At 45.4% G+C, this 20,602-nt stretch overlaps 1 protein-coding gene across 1 annotated transcript in view; it reads left to right on the forward strand.

Moving 5' to 3' along the window:
* The first annotated feature begins 3,390 nt into the window (after window positions 1-3,390).
* The window catches only part of LOC109376982 (signal-induced proliferation-associated 1-like protein 2), a 97,653-nt gene continuing 80,441 nt past the window's right edge, over window positions 3,391-20,602 (forward strand). The window contains exon 1 of the mRNA XM_019633159.1: window positions 3,391-3,657. The gene's annotated coding sequence lies outside the window, so the exon portion shown is untranslated. The remainder of the gene's footprint in view (window positions 3,658-20,602) is intronic.

The following is a 20,602-nucleotide window of genomic DNA, read 5'->3' on the forward strand; positions in this document are numbered from 1 at the left end:
TTGGCCCCAGCTTTGCCAGTTGACGGCTGTGTCTCCTGCTCTCCCCATGGGCGCCGCTCATTGGTGGTCTTGAGCACCTTCTCCCAAGTTCTGTTCCTTTTGAAATGCACGACTGTGGTGTACAACCCGCTGGGTGCTTTGAGTTTACCATAATGCCCTGAACGTAGTATGCAATCAATACATATTTGTTGCAAATTATAAATATTCATTTGACTTAAAAGAAATACTTTAAAAAAGAGCGCTGAAAGCAGAAAAGGGAAGGAGGAAATGATGGTGGGAATCGAACCCCTTACTTAACTTAGCCATTCAGGTTCCTTGAAGTGCATGCATATCATCTGCAAGTAGACTCTTGCTGTAGTGTGTCAAGGAAATAAAACTCCTGTTTTGCTAAGTTCAGAGGTAAATAGGCATGGCAACCAACCTAGGTCAGCCAACAAGCTCAAAACACTGGAACAAGGTAGACAGCTGGTATGCCTTTGAACTCTGTGCCTCTTTATACCTTTTAGAGAAAAACAGGTAAGACTGATGTTGGAATTATTTCAGAAGAAGTTGACGTGCTGATTCACAGTTGTAAAGAGAATTAATCCCTTGAGTTTGTTTCTTTAGGAACTCCAGGAAGGTGATGAAATTCACAAGAGAAGAGAGAAAAAGTGAGGCTTAGGAAATCTTGACCTCTGGGAAGGTGAAAGTGAGAAAATAAACATGGGATAGTACACTCTAGCTTTCAGGCAAATACAAATTTGAAATTTTACACTTCATAGTCGATATTTTTTCTTTAAAACTTTAGCAAAATTTATAGCCTTAATAGCAAAGATTTTTTTTTTTTTACTAAGGCATCCTCAGGCCAAAATGATAAACTAAACTATCTTAACAGGTGCTGCAATCCCAATCTCCACCCTCAGTTTACCTTTCCCTAAAAAAGCGAGTGAGAAAGGACACGAGCATTAAATCTAATAATATTTCTAGAATATTTTCTTCGATAAGGAAGATCCACAATCATTCCTGAGCTTGGTCTCTTGAGTCTCTCTCCCAGTCTGCCACAAGGCAGACACCCTGTGGGTCTTGTCCTGGACTATACTGCCACTGTCCCCTTGACCAAGCACTGCCAAGGGGCTCAGTACGTTTGCTGAGTGAGGCCAGGAACATTCTGGTGAGGGAGGGCTGCATGTCACCTGGGCTCTGGGAAAGTCAGAAGCTCTGATGGGCTTTCATAAATGCACACAGCTCTTGTCTCTGCACTGTCAACTGCAAGCATTTTAAAAGATGCTGCCAACTTTGATAGTGACCAAAGGACTTGGCATATTTCAATTTCAGTTTGCAAACCCCAAGAAGAGGGATGGTAAGGCAGGAGAGGGACAGAATGTGGCTAACATCATCATTGAGTGTCTGGTTCCCTAAAAGATCATTATGTATTGGACATTAAGGAACACACCAAAGGTGCCTATCAGACAATGGACAATTGGCTCAGGCAGTCACTGCCTTAGGGGTCAGAGCCCTGGGGGAGAAGATGTTCTTATCCTCATGGCCCTTACAGAACAGTGAGAAAGGCAATGACCCATGCAATTACACGAGTGAGAGAAGTACTGTGATAACGTGCTATGAAGTGCATCCTCTCTAGGCACCCCAGGAAATGTCCCTCCATGTGGGATTTTGTTCAGACCTGTGTACAGCATCTACAACGTGTGAGATGGTGAGCTCCTGGAGAGCACGGCCTATGTCCGATGCGTTTTTATATCCCCCACACCCAGGGCCTTTGGAACATCACAGGGCCTCCATAACTGTTGAATGAATAAATGACAATTTTGTACAGGCTGAGAATAAAGGGACAGTTGGGAAGCCCATTCAAGCCTGGAGAAGGCAGGAATTTTGTCATGTCATAGTATTACTCTTTGAGATGTTTTATTATACCCATTCCCATATATTACAGCCATATTTTAAAAAAGATAAAAAGATTTTACAATGTGTACATGCTTTATATCACAGAGAAATATAGCATGGGAGGGCCTGCCTCGAATGTTTCACAGGGTTCTGTTCTAGGGCGTGTTGTGATAGGGAAGTATAGGCATTATCTATACAGGAAGAATTCCACCTCTAGAAAGGGCAGAGCTGAAAGCCCCGAATTCAGTCTCCAGAAGTGCATTGCAGTGTGAAGTCGGCTCAGGAACCCCTGGAAGGTAAGTTAGAGGCTACCTACACCAGTCCATTCCTGCTTGTAGAATGTGACCCCCACTATCATTAGGCAGAGTCGGCTCCAGTCTAGCTTAAGGGTCTCCTGCGATCCTTTAAACTCAGCAACCAATGCAAGGTTCAATCAATTTACATGAATGGACAATCCAACACCTCCTAGGAAAACAGAGAAGATGGGTATAAAACGTTGGTTTCCTCCTCTTCTGGATAAAGATCCAAGAGCATTCCTCCCTGGGGTTGAGGGCTGCCTGAAGGGCGGGGTAGGCGGGGCCGGGGGCTCCTGGAGTGCGTGTCCCTTTCAGCTTTCCTCCTGATTTCTAAGGGTCTCATCTCTACAGCATTTCTGCGTGCAAGCACCGACCTAACCTCATTCGAACGTTCTATTTATTTATGCCTTTTTCTGTGCAACCTCCCACCACAGTCACCGGGGGCAGAGGCACCACCTGGGCGGTCCAGGGTCGCCCGCCGGGACCGGCACACAGGAGGGGCATCACTTCTGTGGTCTGGGGGCGTCCTTCCGGGCTGGCTCACAGAGGAGGCTTTGCCCGAGCGGTCGGGGGGCGCTCCCCGGGGCTAGCACACAGTACCGGCTGCCCCTCTGCTCGTCTTCTTGTGAATACGGCGAAGGCGATGCGGTGGTTCGGATGGTCGCCTGCTTCGGCGACTCTGGCGTTCGGGGCAGGTGCCCGCGCAGCGCCCGCAGCTGCCTGTGTCTTGTCGGCCAGTGACATTCAGGACTTCGCGGCGCGGGGACCCGAACGCCAGGTGGGCGCGATTCTCCCAACTCCAGAGAGTCGAGGCCCGGCGGGGTCACGACTGCGCAGCGGGCGGCTTGGAGCCAGCTTCGGGGGTCCGCTTACCCCTGGCAGCCGGGCGAACAAATCCAGAGGAGAATGACGACGGCTTTACCCCTGGGCGAGTCCAGGTAGGCTGCACCCCCTCGAGGCCGCAGCTCCCTCCCCAGGAAGGAGCCCGAGCCCCTTCGGGACACGCCGCTCCGGTGCGCCGGGGCTTGGGAACTGCGCACTGGCTGCGCAAAGAGCTCGCGGGCCCGCGGGACGGACGGCGTCCTGGCCCAATCGCGGGGCGGGGCCGAGGGGGCCTGCAGGCAGCGACCAATGGGAGGCCGCGGCGCGGGCGGGGGGCGGTGCCTCGGGCCGGGCGGGCGGGCGGCGGCGTCGGCAGGCAGACCCAGAGCTCGGGAGGAGCCGGCGGAGCCGGAGGAGGACGGCGGCGGCGGAGGAGGAGGAGGAGCAGCGCCGCGCGCCCGCCTCGGCCGCCGCCTGCCCGCCCGAGCGCAGGCCGACAGCTCCAGCGCAGCCGGCGGGTCCGGTCGCCTCCCGCCGGAGCCCGGAGCGGGCAGAGTCCGGGCGGATGGGCAGAGCGGGGCGGCGGGCGTCCAGGCGGCGGCCGGGGTACGCTCCGCGCGCTCGCGGGCTGTAGCTGGTCCCGGAGGTCTGCGTCTCTGAGGTGCGTGTCGGGGCGAGCGGATGGAAGCCTGCTGGTGGTGTCTGGGGACGGTCTCGGTGGGGACTGTCCCGCGGTGAAGGGTCTGCCCCTGGGGGGCTGGCGGCAGGCGGCTCTGGGGCGCAGGGAGCCGGGGCGCGGGGTCCTGCTCGCAGACGCGCCCGCGCTCCCGAGCCTAGTGGAAGCGGAGCCGCCACCGCTGGTTCTCAAAGTTATCGATCGGCTGAAAGGTTATTTCCGTCTTGGTGACACGCTCACTAATGAGGATCTCCTCTGGGCGCCCGGCGACTCCTCTGTGACTAACCTCAGAGAAAAGATAAAAGGTTGCCGGACGCGGTGCACCGGCGCGCTGGGCGAGGTTCCTGCCGAACTTGCTGCGGGTGATTCCCGGGGAGATGGTTCCCGGAGCGCCCTACGCGCCGGGTCCCCCTTTGTAGGACCGCGAGCGGCGGGCGACCCTCTCACTCGGTGCGACCTTCCTTCGGAGTCAGGCGCCCTCTCGCCGCCCCAGGCGCCGAGTCTGCTGCGTCCTCCGCTCCGGTCCCGTTCGGGTCCCCACGTTATTAAAGCTAGTTTGGCCGTGTCCTGGGAGTATCCTCATGAGCACCTCGGATGAATTCCCAACCGTGCCGCAAACCCGAAGAATCAATTTCGGTTCGTCATCTAGGAGCGCGAGGAGGCTCCTCGGGAAGGGAAAACAAGTTGGCATTACCCCTCTGGGAGGTATTTGTCATCATTAACCTGCTTCAGTTCAATTAATTCAGCCCGAGATGACTCCAGCGTGAGTACTGAGAACATCGAGTGCACTGGTCACCGAATTGTGGCCACCAAACAGGATTTTGGTTAAAATAAAATAATAGAGATTTTGGGTTTTGCTTAGATTTGGACTTGGTTTTGGTAAGGATGGTCTCTTTCTCTCTCTCTCTCTCTCTCGTTTTTTTTAAACAAAGAACCTTGGTGATTCTCATAGGTTTGCTCAGTAAGTTCAAAATAGTCACTTAGATTTCTCTTTTCTTTGCCTCTTTTGTCTGCAGTTTTCATTTCTAAACGTTAACACTAGATGGCTTTCTTATGACAGGCATTTAGTGAACTGAGCATTTGAGTCGCCTATGTGCAATCAGGTTTTAATTTTTACAGTTTTACAATTAGTAATGGGAGGGACTAATACTGTTGTTGCTTTCTTTGAAATGTGTTACTTCCCCATAAAATCGATATTTATGCAGATTTCAAAAGGTGGTCTATTGTTTCTGCATTCCTAAAGATGAATTTCTAGAGACAACTTGGTTACTGTTTGTAGTCACAAATTTGAGGGTGTCTGTTTCATGTTTTGCCTTTATAGTTGAAGAATTCAAAGTTCTATGGTAAGACTTGTAATTCTGTTTAGACAGTATTCCCACTTACGATGTTTACCACTTGATTTCGTACTTCACTGCTTGATTTGGAGAGGTATAAAAGAATATTATTCATGGGAAAGTACAATCTTTCTTGAGTTTTGGATACAATTAGCATTGATTCTGGCTAAAGTTTCCACTCATGCATTTGAAGAAGTGTACTTGAAGTATGTATGGATGATTCATACCAAGGATTATGTTGGTGACAACTTTCTTTTTCCCCAGCCGATAGTTGATGTTTGGCTTTTAGTTTTTAAGCACAACCCCTTTTATGAGAAGTACAATAGCCTCTAGTTGGCCCTTTCAGCAACAGCAGGTTCTCAGTTATGTGTTTTCAGTGCTTTCTTCAAAAGCAAGACCATAGCAGCCTGTCCAAATCTTGCCTAAGTAGCAAACTTATTTATAAGCTGGAGAAATACCTTGAAATTGTCGTTATAGCTGTCATTTATTGTGTGCCTTGCCCAACTTAAAATATAACATGTTGAATTTGTTCTAAATCAGAGTGTATTCATAAAAAACTGAAGGGGAAAAACAAAAGCTAGCAAACATCTGGGAAGTAGGAAATGAAATGAAATCAGAAACAGCTTTTATCAATACCCACATGCTACCTATAGATGGGGCGAAGTGAATTTGGATAAGAAGCAGTGTAACATTTGGTCCAGACATACAGCAGGAGATAAATTATAGGTATGGAGGTGGGGCTTCTGGCTTTGGAGTATGGGCTGCAGATTTTCCCCAGCTGAGTTAAGTGTATATTTTTCGTCAAATGCTTTTTATGTTTTTAAAATTTTCCTTTCTCAGAGAGCTTTACTTGTATGGAATGTAATAGGGGAATTATGAGAGCATCATGACTTGGCATTTATGGTGCTTATTGTAGTCAAGTAATATGGGTTTATAAATTTTTTTCACCCCTTTTCCCGACAGGAATGGTATTTTGAAGAATTTTTGATACTGGAGCTTAGTAAACTCCTGTCTACCTTAGGGGATCTTTTTACCTGAGGCAAAAGGGGTAGCGAGTTACTCATTTTGAAAATCTGTCTATTATTGAAAGTGAGGAAATACTAGTGAGCTACCCTGAAAGGGCAATTGTCTGGTAACTCAGACCGGTTTAAAAGTGCTGTGTTTGGTCATCAAAACTGGTTTAAAAGGGGTTGCACGTTTACTGCATACTTTGCAAAGAACTGTGTGTTTATGTGAATACAGCTCCCTAGCCCCCAGCCATAATTGGTAAATGCAGGGGGTTTTTTTTGTTTTTTTTTTTAAGATTGGGGACTGCATTGAGTCTTTGAACTTATGATCTACTTATGGTGGTGGTTTAGGATTACAAATCCTTTCAAAAGCATGCTGAATTTGAAGAAAATTTGGACTGTTATTGTTAACTAGAAAGCAAGACAAAGTTGTTGCTTGTTTTTTTCTTTCTGTTTTGAACTTGAAGGAGATGTGCACTGCAGTCCTAAAGAATACACGAAGCCATGTTCTAGATTTTCTCCTTCTATAATGTACCTAATTCCTTTGCAGGGTGATAGGATGGAAAGAGCCCTGGGCAAGAGGGACAGGAACCTGTTTGCTGCCTCTGTTGCCTGTCACAAATGATTTGAATCAAGTGTTTTCATGATCCCTTTCAGCACCAAACTCTTAGGTTTCTTTAACGTTTAAAATAAACATATTAGAGTAATGAAAATGACTGATTGAGATAGTGTACATTTTTTCATGATTATGTGTTTTCTTTCTTTGGCTTATAGTAAGTTTGTATGTGAACATTCATGAGAGTTACAGCTTACTTGGCTTACCTTGAAATCAATGATTCAGAAATTGATTTTCTGTTCCAATCACATTTAGCTGTGAGTCCTTTGAAAGGAGGGGTAAGAATATGATAGGAATGTAAATGCCTTAAACTTAAGAGGTAAATTATTTTGATTCTTTCTGAACTTGATTCATAAACTTTGGTTCCAAAGAGTGGTCAAAGGGAGGTGATCTGATCCATAGTAGAGGTTCTGTTTCTTGGGAGATTTCATATTTAGTGTAACCCAATTCCTTGATACTTCTTTTTTTTTTTTTGGGTACTACATTGTAGAGCCAAATTTCATGATAGGAAAGAAGAAAAGATGCAGTAGGCAGAGTCAGTCTAGTCTTGTCATCTCTGTATTAGAAAGGTCCTTACAGTTATCCTTTTATGTTGTCCCTATACTTTTTGTTTTCATCCACCTGTAAAATGAAAAAGCAAAAAACAAAAGCAAATTTAAGCGATTGTCAGATTTGTCAGTATTTGATGTTGCTGCATTGAAAATGTACACCAGCAATTACTATCTACTGTCAGTGCATTTCATCAAGATATTTTGGTTTCCCTGTCCCCCTGCCCTCCCCCGACCCCAAAAGGAGGGATATATATATACTATCTGACAAACTAAAATCTTTTCCATCCAGAGAGGACATTTGTTAAAATTATCCCATACATGAATATGCACTCACCCATACACATGCATATGTACCTCCCCACACACATGCACTCACCCATACACACGTGCATGTATACCCACCTCTACATGTGTGCATATGTACCCCCCCACATACCCCCCCCACACACACACACACGTGCACAGACACTTTTCCCCTTTGCACGGGCTGGTGAATACTTCACTAAGGACCAGGGTTTGGAAATCACTGACCAGCTCAACTAAGCCTTCTTTGGAGATTGGGTTCCTTACATACTCAGCTGGTGCTCTCCCAGCATTACCTGCACGTAGCCAGGAAGGGGTGGAGTGCTCCACCTTTCTGATGCTTTCGACTACTGGAAGGTGTTTTTCACCTGTAGGATTGAAATCTAATTCTACCTGCTTATTTGAATTCTGCTCCCTTGGTGGTCTACCAGAAAGATCCTTTGATAGACTACTTCAGTTACTCACTGAGCAATACCTGACAGAGCTTGGCCAGGCACTTCTGTCATCTCTTGCACCTTGACCTGTGTGGCGTCGGATGCCTTCCCTCCGCCTTGTACTCTGTGCTTGCACTGATGTAGTCCAAGTTCGCATTCATTTTCTGGTGGCCATGCTTCTCAGACTCTATGAGTTTCCTCCTCAGTAAAACCGGAGTCCTTAATCACGTGCTGCCACCAAGCCACGTGGTCCTTTCCTGTGCTAATGTCATTGCAGAACCTAATGTTTGTTGTGCTTCATTTTACTTTATTTAGCTGGTTTCTCCCATGATGCTTTTTGGAGTTTATTTTATTATTTTACACCTTTGCCTGCCCTTCCAAAGATCAGATTGTTTTTTATATCTTTACCCAAGGCGCTGGTGGATTGTTAAACTGGCTGAACTGTGAATTGTGTCCCTGTAAACTTCCTTCTAGTTTTATAAAGAGTCACATTCCTTTGGTTACAGTTAAGTACAAATGCGCTTAATTTCTTTTAGTTAGTCCATATCTCTGCTACTAACACAGAGGTATCCCCAAAGAGCACGTCAGACCTCCTTTGGTGATTCCTAGTGATCAAGTTATTCTAGAAAGAAATGAGGGCGGATTGAGTGTGTCTCTTGTAACTAGAACCATAATCTACACATGGTTGGTGATTAAGAGCTATTGTTCAGTGACTGAAGGACTGAGAAACTAGGGCCACCCTGTGACCTCTGGAGAAGCCTTAGGGACTTCTGTGGAAAGACTGTGGAAAGGACTTAGGAAAGACTGTGAAAAAGTCAGAATGTTGGTCTTTCTTAAACTTATTTTGCAGTTTGGTATAGTTTTATTTTGAGTTGCTTGTAAAGAGTGGGGAAGAGATCCGTAATCTTTCCTCATTTTCCAAGTGTTTTAATACTCTTCTTCCTGTTGCACAAATAAACATTCAGCCATAGGGGCCTCTTGAGCGCTGCCAATTAGTTGACTCTACATTTTTCACTTTCCCATGGTTGTGAAACCTGCTGGAGGAAGCTCCCAGCTAGTTAAGCTGTTCAAGAAATCAATGTAGTCCAGAGTACCCTGTTTAGTTGTGTGTGTTCAATTACTCTTAAGTAAGACAATGTAGGTTAGGAGCTAATGTTAAAAACTGTTACTGTGGAAAGTAAGAGTTCTTGGCTGAGTAAAAAAAAATTACATTTGCTGAGGCAAACTGTTGTGTAGACTTAAATTTCTGACTGCACCCTAGCCTGCGTTGTCAGTATGGGGGTGAGGAGAGAAACTTTCCTCGGTCTTTAAATTCTAATGATTAAATCTACAGAAGACAGATTAACAAGAGAAGATAACTAAGTTTAATTATACACGTATGTGTGGGAACCCCACATACATGAGAGAGTCAGAGACAGAAAGGGAAAATGGGGTCTATGTGACATTCTGAGCTAAGGATGGGGTGAGGCACCTGGGCTTCAGTGGGAGGAAGGTCATTGCAGGATGATAAGAAGAGCAGATATCCAGTAATTAGGATGCCCTGCCTATAGACGGTCATAAAAAGTTATTTCTGGTGATAACTTTTATTATGGGCAAGATTCCTAATTTAAACTCTTTAAGGGAGAGGTGAGAGTTTCTCGTGAGCTCGCAGGGTCTTGATTGCCTTCAGCTCAAAATAATCCATACACCAGAGTGGCCCGTTTTGGGGAGCCTGGGTCTGAGCCTTATTAGCATGTTGATTGCTTTCTCTGTCTTCTCGGGATGTTTTCATAATGCATTTGGTCCTTGTTGAACATTGCACGTTCACGTGGTTCAGGAGCAGCTCTGGGACGCTCCTGATACTGAGGCTTCTAATAAGTAACTTGAAGACATACTTTTGATTCTTCAATCAGGACAAATGCTGTTGTTTCAAGTGTTTAATGCCTTAATCCAAAGGACAACCGTTTCTTTGTAGTAGGGTCTCTAAACTTTGTCCAGTGTGCATCCTATCTATACAGAATCACCTTCATAATGTCCAAATATGTTTGCCTATGCATATATATACATATATATATATGCCTGTATATATACCTGTGTGCACATGTTATACACACAGTATATTGTATTATGTATACTATATACATATGTTGTGTAACTGCGTATATGTGATATATAGATATACATATGATAAGTTGTAATATGTTGTATGTATATAACTTAACTATGGTAAGATGTGGACATTATAAAACTTAAAAATATAAATTTCAAGAAGGGTAATATTAAAAATAGGTACAAGTTGGGGTATTTTCTTTTGCACCTCAGGGGCACTTCGTTCCTCTTTGAAAGGTGCAGCCCCAGCCAAGAGACAGCTGCTCTGCCACCCTCTCTGGTTAGAACTCCTGACCAGAAACAGTTTCCAGAGGATCTGCCAGGGTCTTGTGAGGGACGTGCCGATAGGCTGTACTCTTAATGGGCCCTATGTTTACTGTATGTGTTCTTTTTCCTGAGGACTTTTTTTCTTTGGCATGTTTTCTTCTAGAATTGGTTGTGGGTTGCTTGGTTTGAGATTTCATTTTTTGGGGGGAAGTAACGTAGTGGCAGATATTATACTATGCTCCTTGGAAGCACCGTACTGTCACATACACAGCCAACAACACCACACCCAGGATCAGGATGGAAGGACATAGCTAGTTTTTGATCATCCAGAAACTTCTAAAGCAAACTTCTCAACCTGTGGGTTGCGACCCCTTTGGGGGTCGAACGACCCATTAACAGGGGTTGCACAACCCTTTCACAGGGGTCGCCTAAGGCCATCGGAAAACAAAAAGATATTTACATTACAATTCATAACAGTAGCAAAATTACAGTTATAGAGTAGCAATGAAAATAATTTTATGATTGGGGTCATCACAACATGAGGAACTGTATTAAGGGGTCGCGACATTAGGAAGGTTGAGAACCGCTGTTCTAAAGAGTAAGAACAACTTGAAAAGTGCAGATTCATAGTGTAGTTCTGCTTGTGAGCCCGCAGCGCCCCCACCTCGTACCCCTCCCACCCCAGTGTGAGGAAAGGGGAGCATCCCAGCCTCTCTTGAAAGCTTGTGGGCTGGGAGGCCTGATGAGGGCATGCAAACCAGGGCTTCTGTGTGCACAGCTACCAGCTAAACTAGCACCCACCCGTGCCCCTCCTTTACACCTCCCCTCTCCTATATTCAGCTCCATTTTAATCTGTAGCACTTACTATTGCCTGGCTTTTTTTTTTTTTAATGATTTTTTTTGGGGAATTGGGGGAGGGGAACAGCATTGGGGAGTCGAGGAAGGGGAACAGACAAGTTGCTGTTGTTTTGTTCTTCAGTCTAGTTGTGGAGGATGTCGCTTCACTGGCCCAAGTTGGCACCATCATTGCGCTCTTCCCGGGCAAGGCAGATCAGTCGCCGGCTTCTGGACGGCCGCTCACTGCAGCTGCTGGCCGCTCACGCTGGCTGCTGGCTGCTCACGCTGGCTGCTGGCTACATACGGTAGCCCATGGCAACCCACTGCCACAGGGGCTGCAGCCTACACCGTCGCCGGCGACTCAAGGCAACCCAGCTTCAGGTTGAGCTGTTGTTCAGCATCTTAGCTGTAGAGGGCAGTGTCATTGGCCCTCATATGTGGGATCCGAACCGGGGCCCTCTGGCGTTCCAAGCCAGTTCTTAACCATCGCGCCACTCGGCCGGCCCTGCCTGGCTTTATACTGTATGTTGATTTTGTATGTTTATCTTCTGTCTCACCTCTAGAACGTAAGTGCCATATGGGCAGGGATGTTTCTGTTTTACTGCTGTATTCTCTGCGCTTCTGAGGTTCTTGCCACACCACAGGTTCCTAGCAAATGCTTATTTGTTAAAGGAATGATTGACAGCCGTGGTTTGCACATGAAAGAACTGTGTACCTTGGCTTTTGTTCAACTAAGTAGTGTTGCCTTAAATTTCTCTTTCTGGTGTAAATGATCTAGGTAAATAACCTTTTATACCTCTGTTTATGTCTTATCTGGGTTATTTGAAATGACCTGTGATTCATCTCTGATATTGAGCTGGTCAAAATGGAGAAGTTGTTTCTGAAGACGGTGACAGCAGAGTTCTATGTATTGTAACTTGCATAGCCCATCAGAGGGGGTAGCTCTGGGGAGTCGGGCACCCTGGGCAGAATGGGGTGTCCTTCCTTCACAAGATGGGGTGGGTCTAAAGGAAGTTTCAAAGTCGGATCCCAGCTGACAACTGCACAGCCCTGTTGTAATCACATGAGGCTGCAGTTCACTTAAAAGCCCTGGTTTGGGCTCCTTGATAAAGATAACTGAAAAGAAATGATTTCTGGATTGTGCAACATTACCTGTGGACTTTTATCTCTCAGTCCACTAGCCATAATAATTTCTGTAGGAAATAATGGTTTTTAAAAACCCATCATTAGTACATGTTGCACCTTTGTTGATTCAATACTTTTAAGGATTGCAAAGGACATTAGTGTGGTTTATGCCTTAAAGATAGTAGGTGCTCGGTAACCACAGTTTTAATCTTACATATCAAAGTCTTTTATCCTTAGTATCCTGACATAGTACTAATTCCTATATTACATGAATTCAGGGGGATATCATTCTAACTCTTATTTGTTTAAATTTGTGTGTTGAGGTATGCTATGATGAGAGCTGTAGGCAAGCCTGAGAAGTTGGCCTAAATAATAGTAAAATCACCTAATTTATCAACCAATTTTATTTGAGGGTCCCTGTAAGGCATTTGCATGGAATAATGGACCTATTTTCCTGTTTTAAAAGGTTTTTTTGTTTTGTTTTTTAAAGATTTTTTTAATTGGGGAATTGGGGAAGGGAACTGTGTTGGGGAATTGGTGAAGGGGAACATTGTGTTTTTCCAGGACCCATCAGCACCAAGTCAAGTTGTTGGCCTTCAGTCTTAGTTGTGGAGGGTGCAAGCTCAGCTCCAAGTCCAGTCGCTGCTTTCAATCTGTTGCCGGGGGTTGTGGGGGTGTGCACAGCCCACCATCCTATGCAGGAGTCAAACCAGCAACCTTGTTAAGAGCACGCTGTCTCACCAGCTGAGCCATCCGGCCACCCATTGGCAGCTCAGCGGCAACTCAGCTCAGGCACTGCTCACTGGCCCATGTGGGAATCGAACCAGCAACCCTGTTGCTCAGAGCTCACACTCCAACCAACCAAGCTACCTGGCTGGCCCCTAAAAGTTTTAAATGATGATAGGAGTGAATGAGGGAGGCTGATGTTTTCTACTTAGGAACAGAATGAAGAACTGGGGAGAGATATCCCCAAAGGTAAATTTAGAGACAGCTATTGTGTTGAACTTTCATTTATGTTTTCTTACATACTTACAAGAACCTTATAAGGTTGATGGGATTATCCCTTCATTGATGGAAAAACTAAGGTTTAATGAGAGAACATGTGGTTTTCTGAATCTTGTTCTTAGAGGTTAACCCCCAGTTTCTTTGCTCCACCTATAGGGCTCTTTCCTCTGTTCCACAGCTGCCTTGTGAGTGTGGTTGGTCTCAATAAATCATAAAAGGAATGAATGAAAGGAGAGAGGGAAGAAGGGAGGGAGGAAAGAAGGTGCGTGTGTATGAGAATGGTGGAATTATCCAACTAACTGCCCAGAGCTGGGCTAATGAGCTTATTGTTCTAGTCTAAAAAATGCCCTGTTTTATAGTCAGTGGATTGTCGGTTATTAGTTAGAAATTTTGTAATTTGCAGTGAGGTGGCCAGTCTGCGATTGAATCAGGTTATCTGTTCTTTGTTGGGAAGTGAGTGGGCTCTCCTGTGATTCTGCGGAGAACATTCCTTTAGCTCCTGAGTCCTTGCCAAGATAAAAGAAATACTAGGAGAGGAAAACAAATTTTGTTTTGCATTTACACTTTGCTAGATGTGCATGATCTTTGTTTAAGCCAGTTGAATATGAATCCTTAAATGTCAGGCATTTAAATATTGAAAAGGATTCATCCACAGTCCTTTACTCGCCCAAAGAAAAAGTGCTTACAACAAAGAAAATAACCGCCTTGCAGATGTAGCCCGTATAGACTTTGTTCACCTTGTCATTGAATTATAAAACATTAACAGGGGAGCTGGAATTGGAGCATTCATTGAGATGCCTGGCTGGCTGTGTTCCAGAATGTTGTTCCCCTGGTGGAGGAAGCAGAGCGGGTTGTGTGAAGCTGGCAGCTGGCCAGTCGGAAGCGCTCTGACGCAATCATTGCAGTAACTACTTTGCTCCAACTGCTAATTTTAGGGCAGTTAAATCTGGTGATGTCTGATGGCTGCTGTCGCCATGTGTCTGGTTCTGGGGAGCTTTCTAAATCCATCCTCTTAGCCTGGCACCATGATGCTCAGTTCTTCCTGGAGCGAGCTGTCTCACAGAGGGGGTGCGGAGCTGGCACTGGGGAAGGACAGAGTGAGGGGCGCTGCCCCAGGACAGCTCCAGGAGACACTGCCTTTAATTTTCCCATTTTCCTCGTCATTCCATCAACACACACTGGTGCCATGTGTCCTTCCCTTGCTGTAGCACCTGGGAGGTGTGGAGGGGAGGAGGAGAAGTGTCACTCGAGCCTCCCACCTCTGTAGAGCAGCATGACAGCCACTTGTTTCCCTTGCCATCCCTGCAAGCTTTAGCTGTTTTAAAACTAAACTTGGACCTTCTCCTTTTCTGGCAAATTACAACTAAGGAGAAAGATGATAATTTTTCAAAGCTCTTTGGAGCATTATATAGAAGAGGAAAGTAGGATCTACTTGCTATGGCAGAAGATGGAGGTGGGTTGAGGGGTTGTTTGGTGGCAGCGTCTAACTTACTTAGTAGCTTCCCGGCAGTGAGTAAAATTCAATTTTAAAATGGGGATGTGGGGCCACATAATCTTGAGGTCTCGTTAAACTCTGGCATTATAAGATGCCCAGGTGAGCAGCGGGTGCCCTAGGGGTTGAGACCTTGTCACTTCATCCCCATCCTCTGCCTCAGGTGAGTGTCTGCAACTGTCAGCAAATGAACCGACTCGTGGTATTTTAGGCCTCAAAGGGACCTTTCAGTTATCCTCAAATCAAACTTCCTCATGTTGCTGATTTGGAAATAAAAGAATGTTTTAGCGATTAGACCTATTATAGGATGGAATGGGCTGCCTTATTAGGTGATAAGCTAATTACCCATTTGTAAGTTTTCTGGTCCAGCTGCTGGGCATGTGTCAGGTGTATTAGGAAATGAGTCCTGTGTCAATGATGCTGGGATGGGTGGGCACAGCTTCTTCAGATGGAAGACTGCGGGTCCCTGAGAGGATGGGGGCTTTGCATAGTCAGGAGGACATTCCAGAGGAAGGCCCAGAGTTAGGCTTTGGAAGATGCTGAGGATTGGAATTTTTGCTGAGCAGCTCTTGTGTGCAAGGATTTTCCTGGCTCTGTAGGGGGCCAGCAAATACAAGTGAGACACTCTTTCAGTGATGACCATTTGGGCATAGTCGCCATGAACTCAGTTTGCCTTCACCAAACTCATCTCCTTGCCATAATCACCATATAGTGTCCCTCAACTCCCAAAATGGAGTTGCATGGACAGTATTTTTGAAGTGATGACCTTGTCTATCATGTAGGATACTCAGTTCGATTTCCCCCTTGTAATTTGCTAAAGGTTATAAAGCACATATGTCCAAAACCTAAAGGAAAAAATATTTTGCACTCATCAAAGATAGAAAGTGAATGATTTTTAAAAATTGAGATATAATTGACTTATGGCATTTTATTTGTTTCAGGTGCATAGCATAATGAGTCAGTATTTGTATTTATTGTGAAATGATCATTACAATAAGTCTGGTTAACATCTGTCACCACACATAGTTACACATTTTTTAATTGTGATGGGAACTTTTAAGATTCTCTCTCAGCAACTTCTAAACACACATCACAGTATTATTAACTACAGGCACCATACTGTACATTAGATCCCCAAGACTTATCTTATGCCCCGAAGTTTGTACCTTCTTACCACAGTGTTTTGGTATGAAATCACTGAATCTGTTTTAGGATTTTTTTTTGTACAGACAATATGCACGCAGTATTAATATGTGCAATTCAAGGTCACATGTTGTAAAACTGTATATTTAGGAATTTGTAACTTTTGGTCATTTATTTACCAAAATGATTTATTTTAAAATTGTTCTGAGTCATCAGGGTTTTAAGCGGAGGCAGCCTTGGGAAGGCATGGCTGTGCAGTGAGCTTACCTCGGCTGAGCACCTCGTCACCGTACGGGCCTCGGAGAGGTGTACGTCGCTTCAGGTCACTTTCATGTTCATGTCCCATGAAGTTATCGCAAGTGCCGGGTCAGACTTGCCTCCTCTGTTAATCTCCAAAGCAAGAGATCTCAACAGTCACCATGTAGTTTCCCTCAACTTCTTATCATGTGACTTTTCAAACACACAGATAAGTTGAAAAATTATGGAGCATAGTGGGCATTCATATACCCACCACCTAGATTCTACAGAGTGTTAACATTTTACTATAGCTGCTTTGTACATATCTACCCATCTCCATCCATTCACCACCTTTGTTTTTCTGGATGTATTTTTAAATAAATCGCACACATCAGTATACTTTACTGCTAAACACTTCAGCATACATATTATAAATAAGTTGAAAACTTTTAAATTCCCTTTTGGGGTAAAATTTATAGTGCGAAATGCATGCATTTTAGGTGTCTCATTCCTTCTGAGTTGACACAATGTGTACATGCATGTGACCCATAATTCTATTAGGCTATATGTCTTCCGCCCCAGAAAGTTCTCCCAGGCCATTCCCAGTCAGCTTACTACCCCCACCCCCGGCAACCATGTTCCCTTATATTGTTTTTTTTTCCCTCCCGTACATAGTTTTGCCTGTTCTTGAACTTCATGCAAATGGAATTCTGCAATGTGTACTCGTCTGTGTCAGGCTTCTTTCACTTTACGTAATGTTTTCCTACTTTCCATACGCTCTTAACTGTATCACAGCACAGTCTCCCTTTACCTTCACCTCAGCCAGGGCCCTTTTCACAGATCATATCGTCAGGTGATATCAGGAGCAATTTCTTTTAGGTATTTGTGTCTTTTTCTTACGCCTCGTTTTCCCCCCTTCGCAACAGGGATGTGCTTTTTATATCTCATTTGGCCATTTTCTGGCTGGGTCTCTTCCTTCGTCCCACCCACCCGTATATTCTACAAACCAGGTGCTGCTTTTGTTTGTTCGCCAACACTGGCTTCCGGCGGCTCCGCCAGCTCTGAGCGTTCAGCCAGCGCTCGGGCTTCTGAGATGGACCCCCACACATTATCTGTTTATTTTATTTATTTGTGTATCTACTTGGACAATTTTTAAGTAAAAGAAAATAAATCTACTTATTTTTGCAAAGCCTATTTTTAGCTTTGTGATTAACTTCAAAAAGAAGTTTGAAATGAAGGAGTTTTTTTTTGTTTGTTTGTTTGTTTTTAAGCTGAGCCATCCTGCCAACTGTTGGCAGCTCAGCGGCAGCTCAGCTCGGGCTGGGCATCAAACTGCTGTTGCTCAGAGCTCGCACTCTTGAGTGAGCTCTTAACCAACTGAGCCACTTGGCTGGCCCCATGAAGGAGTTTTATAAAGTATCTCTGAGGAATAATTTTCAGCTGATATGCAATAATTAGTGAAACTAAAATTTCCTGACCTCAATTTTATGACACTACATGGAGGAGACTGACCAACTAAACCTGAAATATCAGGAGATTTTAAATCACCTGTGGGAGGAGATATTGGCTAGCAAAATAAAGTCCTAGTTGACTTAAAAATAAAATTCTAGACTTAGCCGCCCCCATTGCTATGCCCACTATCATGGAACTTCTGAGTTGCTAAACCTCTCCAGCCATGAATAAAACTAACAAAAAGTTTTCATCAGCATTGCTGGTTTAATGTTTGTTTGTTGTATGTTCAGTGTGCTGTGTGTGAAGCTTTCCTTCTTTAGAGCCGTATTGGTTAGGATAGTTGTCCCTGCCCTAAAAGAGACTCCAAAATGCAGTGTCGGACAAGAGAGAAGCTGACTTCTTCCATGTGCCACTGCCCGAGGTCTCCGTAGGTGGCTGCTGTCCTCCAGCTGACACTCAGGGACGCAGGCTCCCTATGTCTTGTTTCTGCACCCTGAGGCCTTGGCCTCACTGCCTGTTGGAAGCGCACTGGGCATGTCTGCACCCAAGCTTGTTGAAGAGGGAGGGAGCACCCCGCAGTGGTCATGTCAAGGCCTCAGGATGGTCTGCTCATTGCTAGGTAGCATTCATCCCTTTGGGGTACTTGACCATGGGGGTGCTGGGGATTGTCCTGTCGGGGGCCGTCCATGCACTTCTGCTCCAGTGCTGCAGACCTGGTGTTGCCTGTTAGATAGTGGGCGCTCAGGTATATGCAGTCTGCAGGTGCTGACCGTGTGCTGTCCTGTGCCAGGTGCTAGGAAGGGCGCAGGTTACGGTGGTGAGTAGGCAGACGGGGTTGTTCTTGTGACACTTTCATTCTGGAAATAGAGTGAATCCTCTTCCAGTGTTTCTCTCAGTAGATTTTCATTTTTTAGTTGGAGGTAGTGCTGTCTTTCCAAAGTGCAGCTTAGATCTGGGTGGAGGAAGGGAGAGCAAAGCCTAATAATAGTGAGATTGTGGACAGAGTCTGTAACTGAAAGAAGTTTTACCGGGGGACATGGATTAGGGGATGCAGTAAAGGGCCTAGTCGCCTGTTGAAAATTCAGACTCATAATAGAAGGCTTAAGAGACACGATGAATGGAACGAGGGTAATCATTTATTCAGGGGCCTGAGGGCTTCTCAGGAGACCTTGCAAGTGACTGCAGGGTGCTCTGGCTACGAGCCATTCAGAGGGAAGCTCTGGGGAGTCCAAGGCCATCTCTTGCTCTGAGGAGCCACGATTGGCTCACGGGGAAAATTGTGGGGAGCAGTCATGCAGTGATTTCCCCTCCTTTGTGATGAGCTAACATCCTCGCCCTCACTGAAAGAACTTTGAACAGACTGTGCCACCGCCTTGAAAGACTCTTGAGGTGACAGTGTGACCCATCAAAGTGGCAGCATTGGAGACCGTGTGAAGCAGACTGCAAATCTGTCCTTGCTCTTGGGGACAAGGTAAGTGCACCGCAGGTCCAAGGATATGGCGGTGGAGACAGGCTGCCTTGCCGGGGCTGGGCTTTGCATTCTGTAGAGTTAGTTACCTGTGGGTTTCCAGGGTTGTGTGGAACAGCCCCAATGATAGCACACATGAATCTTCCTTCCAGAGGGCCCCTCCTGACGTCTGTAATGTGCTGTGAACATGAGCCTGTATCCCTAGAAATGTTTGAGAGAAAAGACCTCTGCTCCTTTGCTCCGAGTTGTGGGGCTGTGTCCACCTTTGGGGTTAAGCTCCTTTTCCTGGAGGTTGGAGTGTCCCTGTTCTTGAATGAAGATTTGCAAGAGAATAAAACTTCCTGATAGGCTTGTGTTTGTCACTTTCCCTAATAAATTAAAAGTGGAGTGGGGATGTCTGGTTGAAATAAATGACACTTACATTGTTTTAAGGATGGAAAGGCTGACCGGTGATTGTTGGATCAGGCGCATGCATTTGGACAACCTGGAAGTTGCATTCATTTCCTCCCTGTCACTGTTATCTGCTCAGGAGATGTCACTGACGGGTTAGGCTGATTTTGCTCATTTTTGTCAGTAACTGAAGCATGGAGGGATTCAGGGACCCTCCGGGCGATAAGAACACAACTGCTAAGGGTAACTTTGGGAGAAGAGGAGCATTTCTGGAGCGTTCCTTGAATTCAGGGCAGGAGCTGGAGCTGAGCAGCTGCAGATGGCATGTTTTCGGCTCACATTGTGGCAGTTTAGAAGTTCTTTACGTCTTTTTTTTTTTGTAGTGAACAAACGAGCAGTGTGGAGCTTAATCAGCCAGGTCAAGTGTACATACATTCTGAGGATGGTGTCTCTATCTCAGCTGAGGTATTAAATGTATGTGGAGGGAGGAAAACTGGCTGTGATTTATTGGAGCCCGATTCTGCCCCACATTAACTGGCCTCCATAGAGTGTGTGTGCTTTGACTTTCCATTAACGGGCAAACATTTACATTGACCTCTACCCTCTGACTCACTATTCCATCAGCCAAACCCTTTATCTTTCTCTGCTTTCACTGTTACAGGAAGTACTCCGCAGCCCCTGCAGGGAGCATGGGCCTGTATTTCCATGGTATTAAGTTAGTTTAATTTGTTGGTTGGATAGTTTGAAGGAAGAAGGGAATGCTTCTAGAAGGGGCAAAGTTTCTCAGGGGTCACCGTCTTCAAGGAAAGAGGGGGAGGAGACACCAAAGAAATTGCGAATATTTTAGTAATCCTCATGGAAGTGGTTTTCCCCCAGCATCCTCCCACTCAGCTTCTCTGTTGTTGTTGGCCTCAGAATAAAGACCCGCGGACCTTGCCGCTAACCCTGGGCCATTCCTACCGTGTCATGTTCAGACCTTGCAGGCTTCCTGTTGCTCAGACGCTGGGTGTGTTCTGTGCATTAAATGGCACATGGCACCTGAGAGACCATATTCTGAGATGAACCCAGTTGACCTACATCAAGAATTTTTTTGCCATTATATCATTTTGGTTCTTGGATTATAATGTAATTGGAGGTTTCTAAAAGCCCGATGCTTCTAATGTTGTCTTTATAGCAGTACC

Source organism: Hipposideros armiger, unplaced genomic scaffold (genome assembly GCF_001890085.2).
Source record: "Hipposideros armiger isolate ML-2016 unplaced genomic scaffold, ASM189008v1 scaffold_1253, whole genome shotgun sequence".
NCBI lineage: Eukaryota > Metazoa > Chordata > Mammalia > Chiroptera > Hipposideridae > Hipposideros > Hipposideros armiger.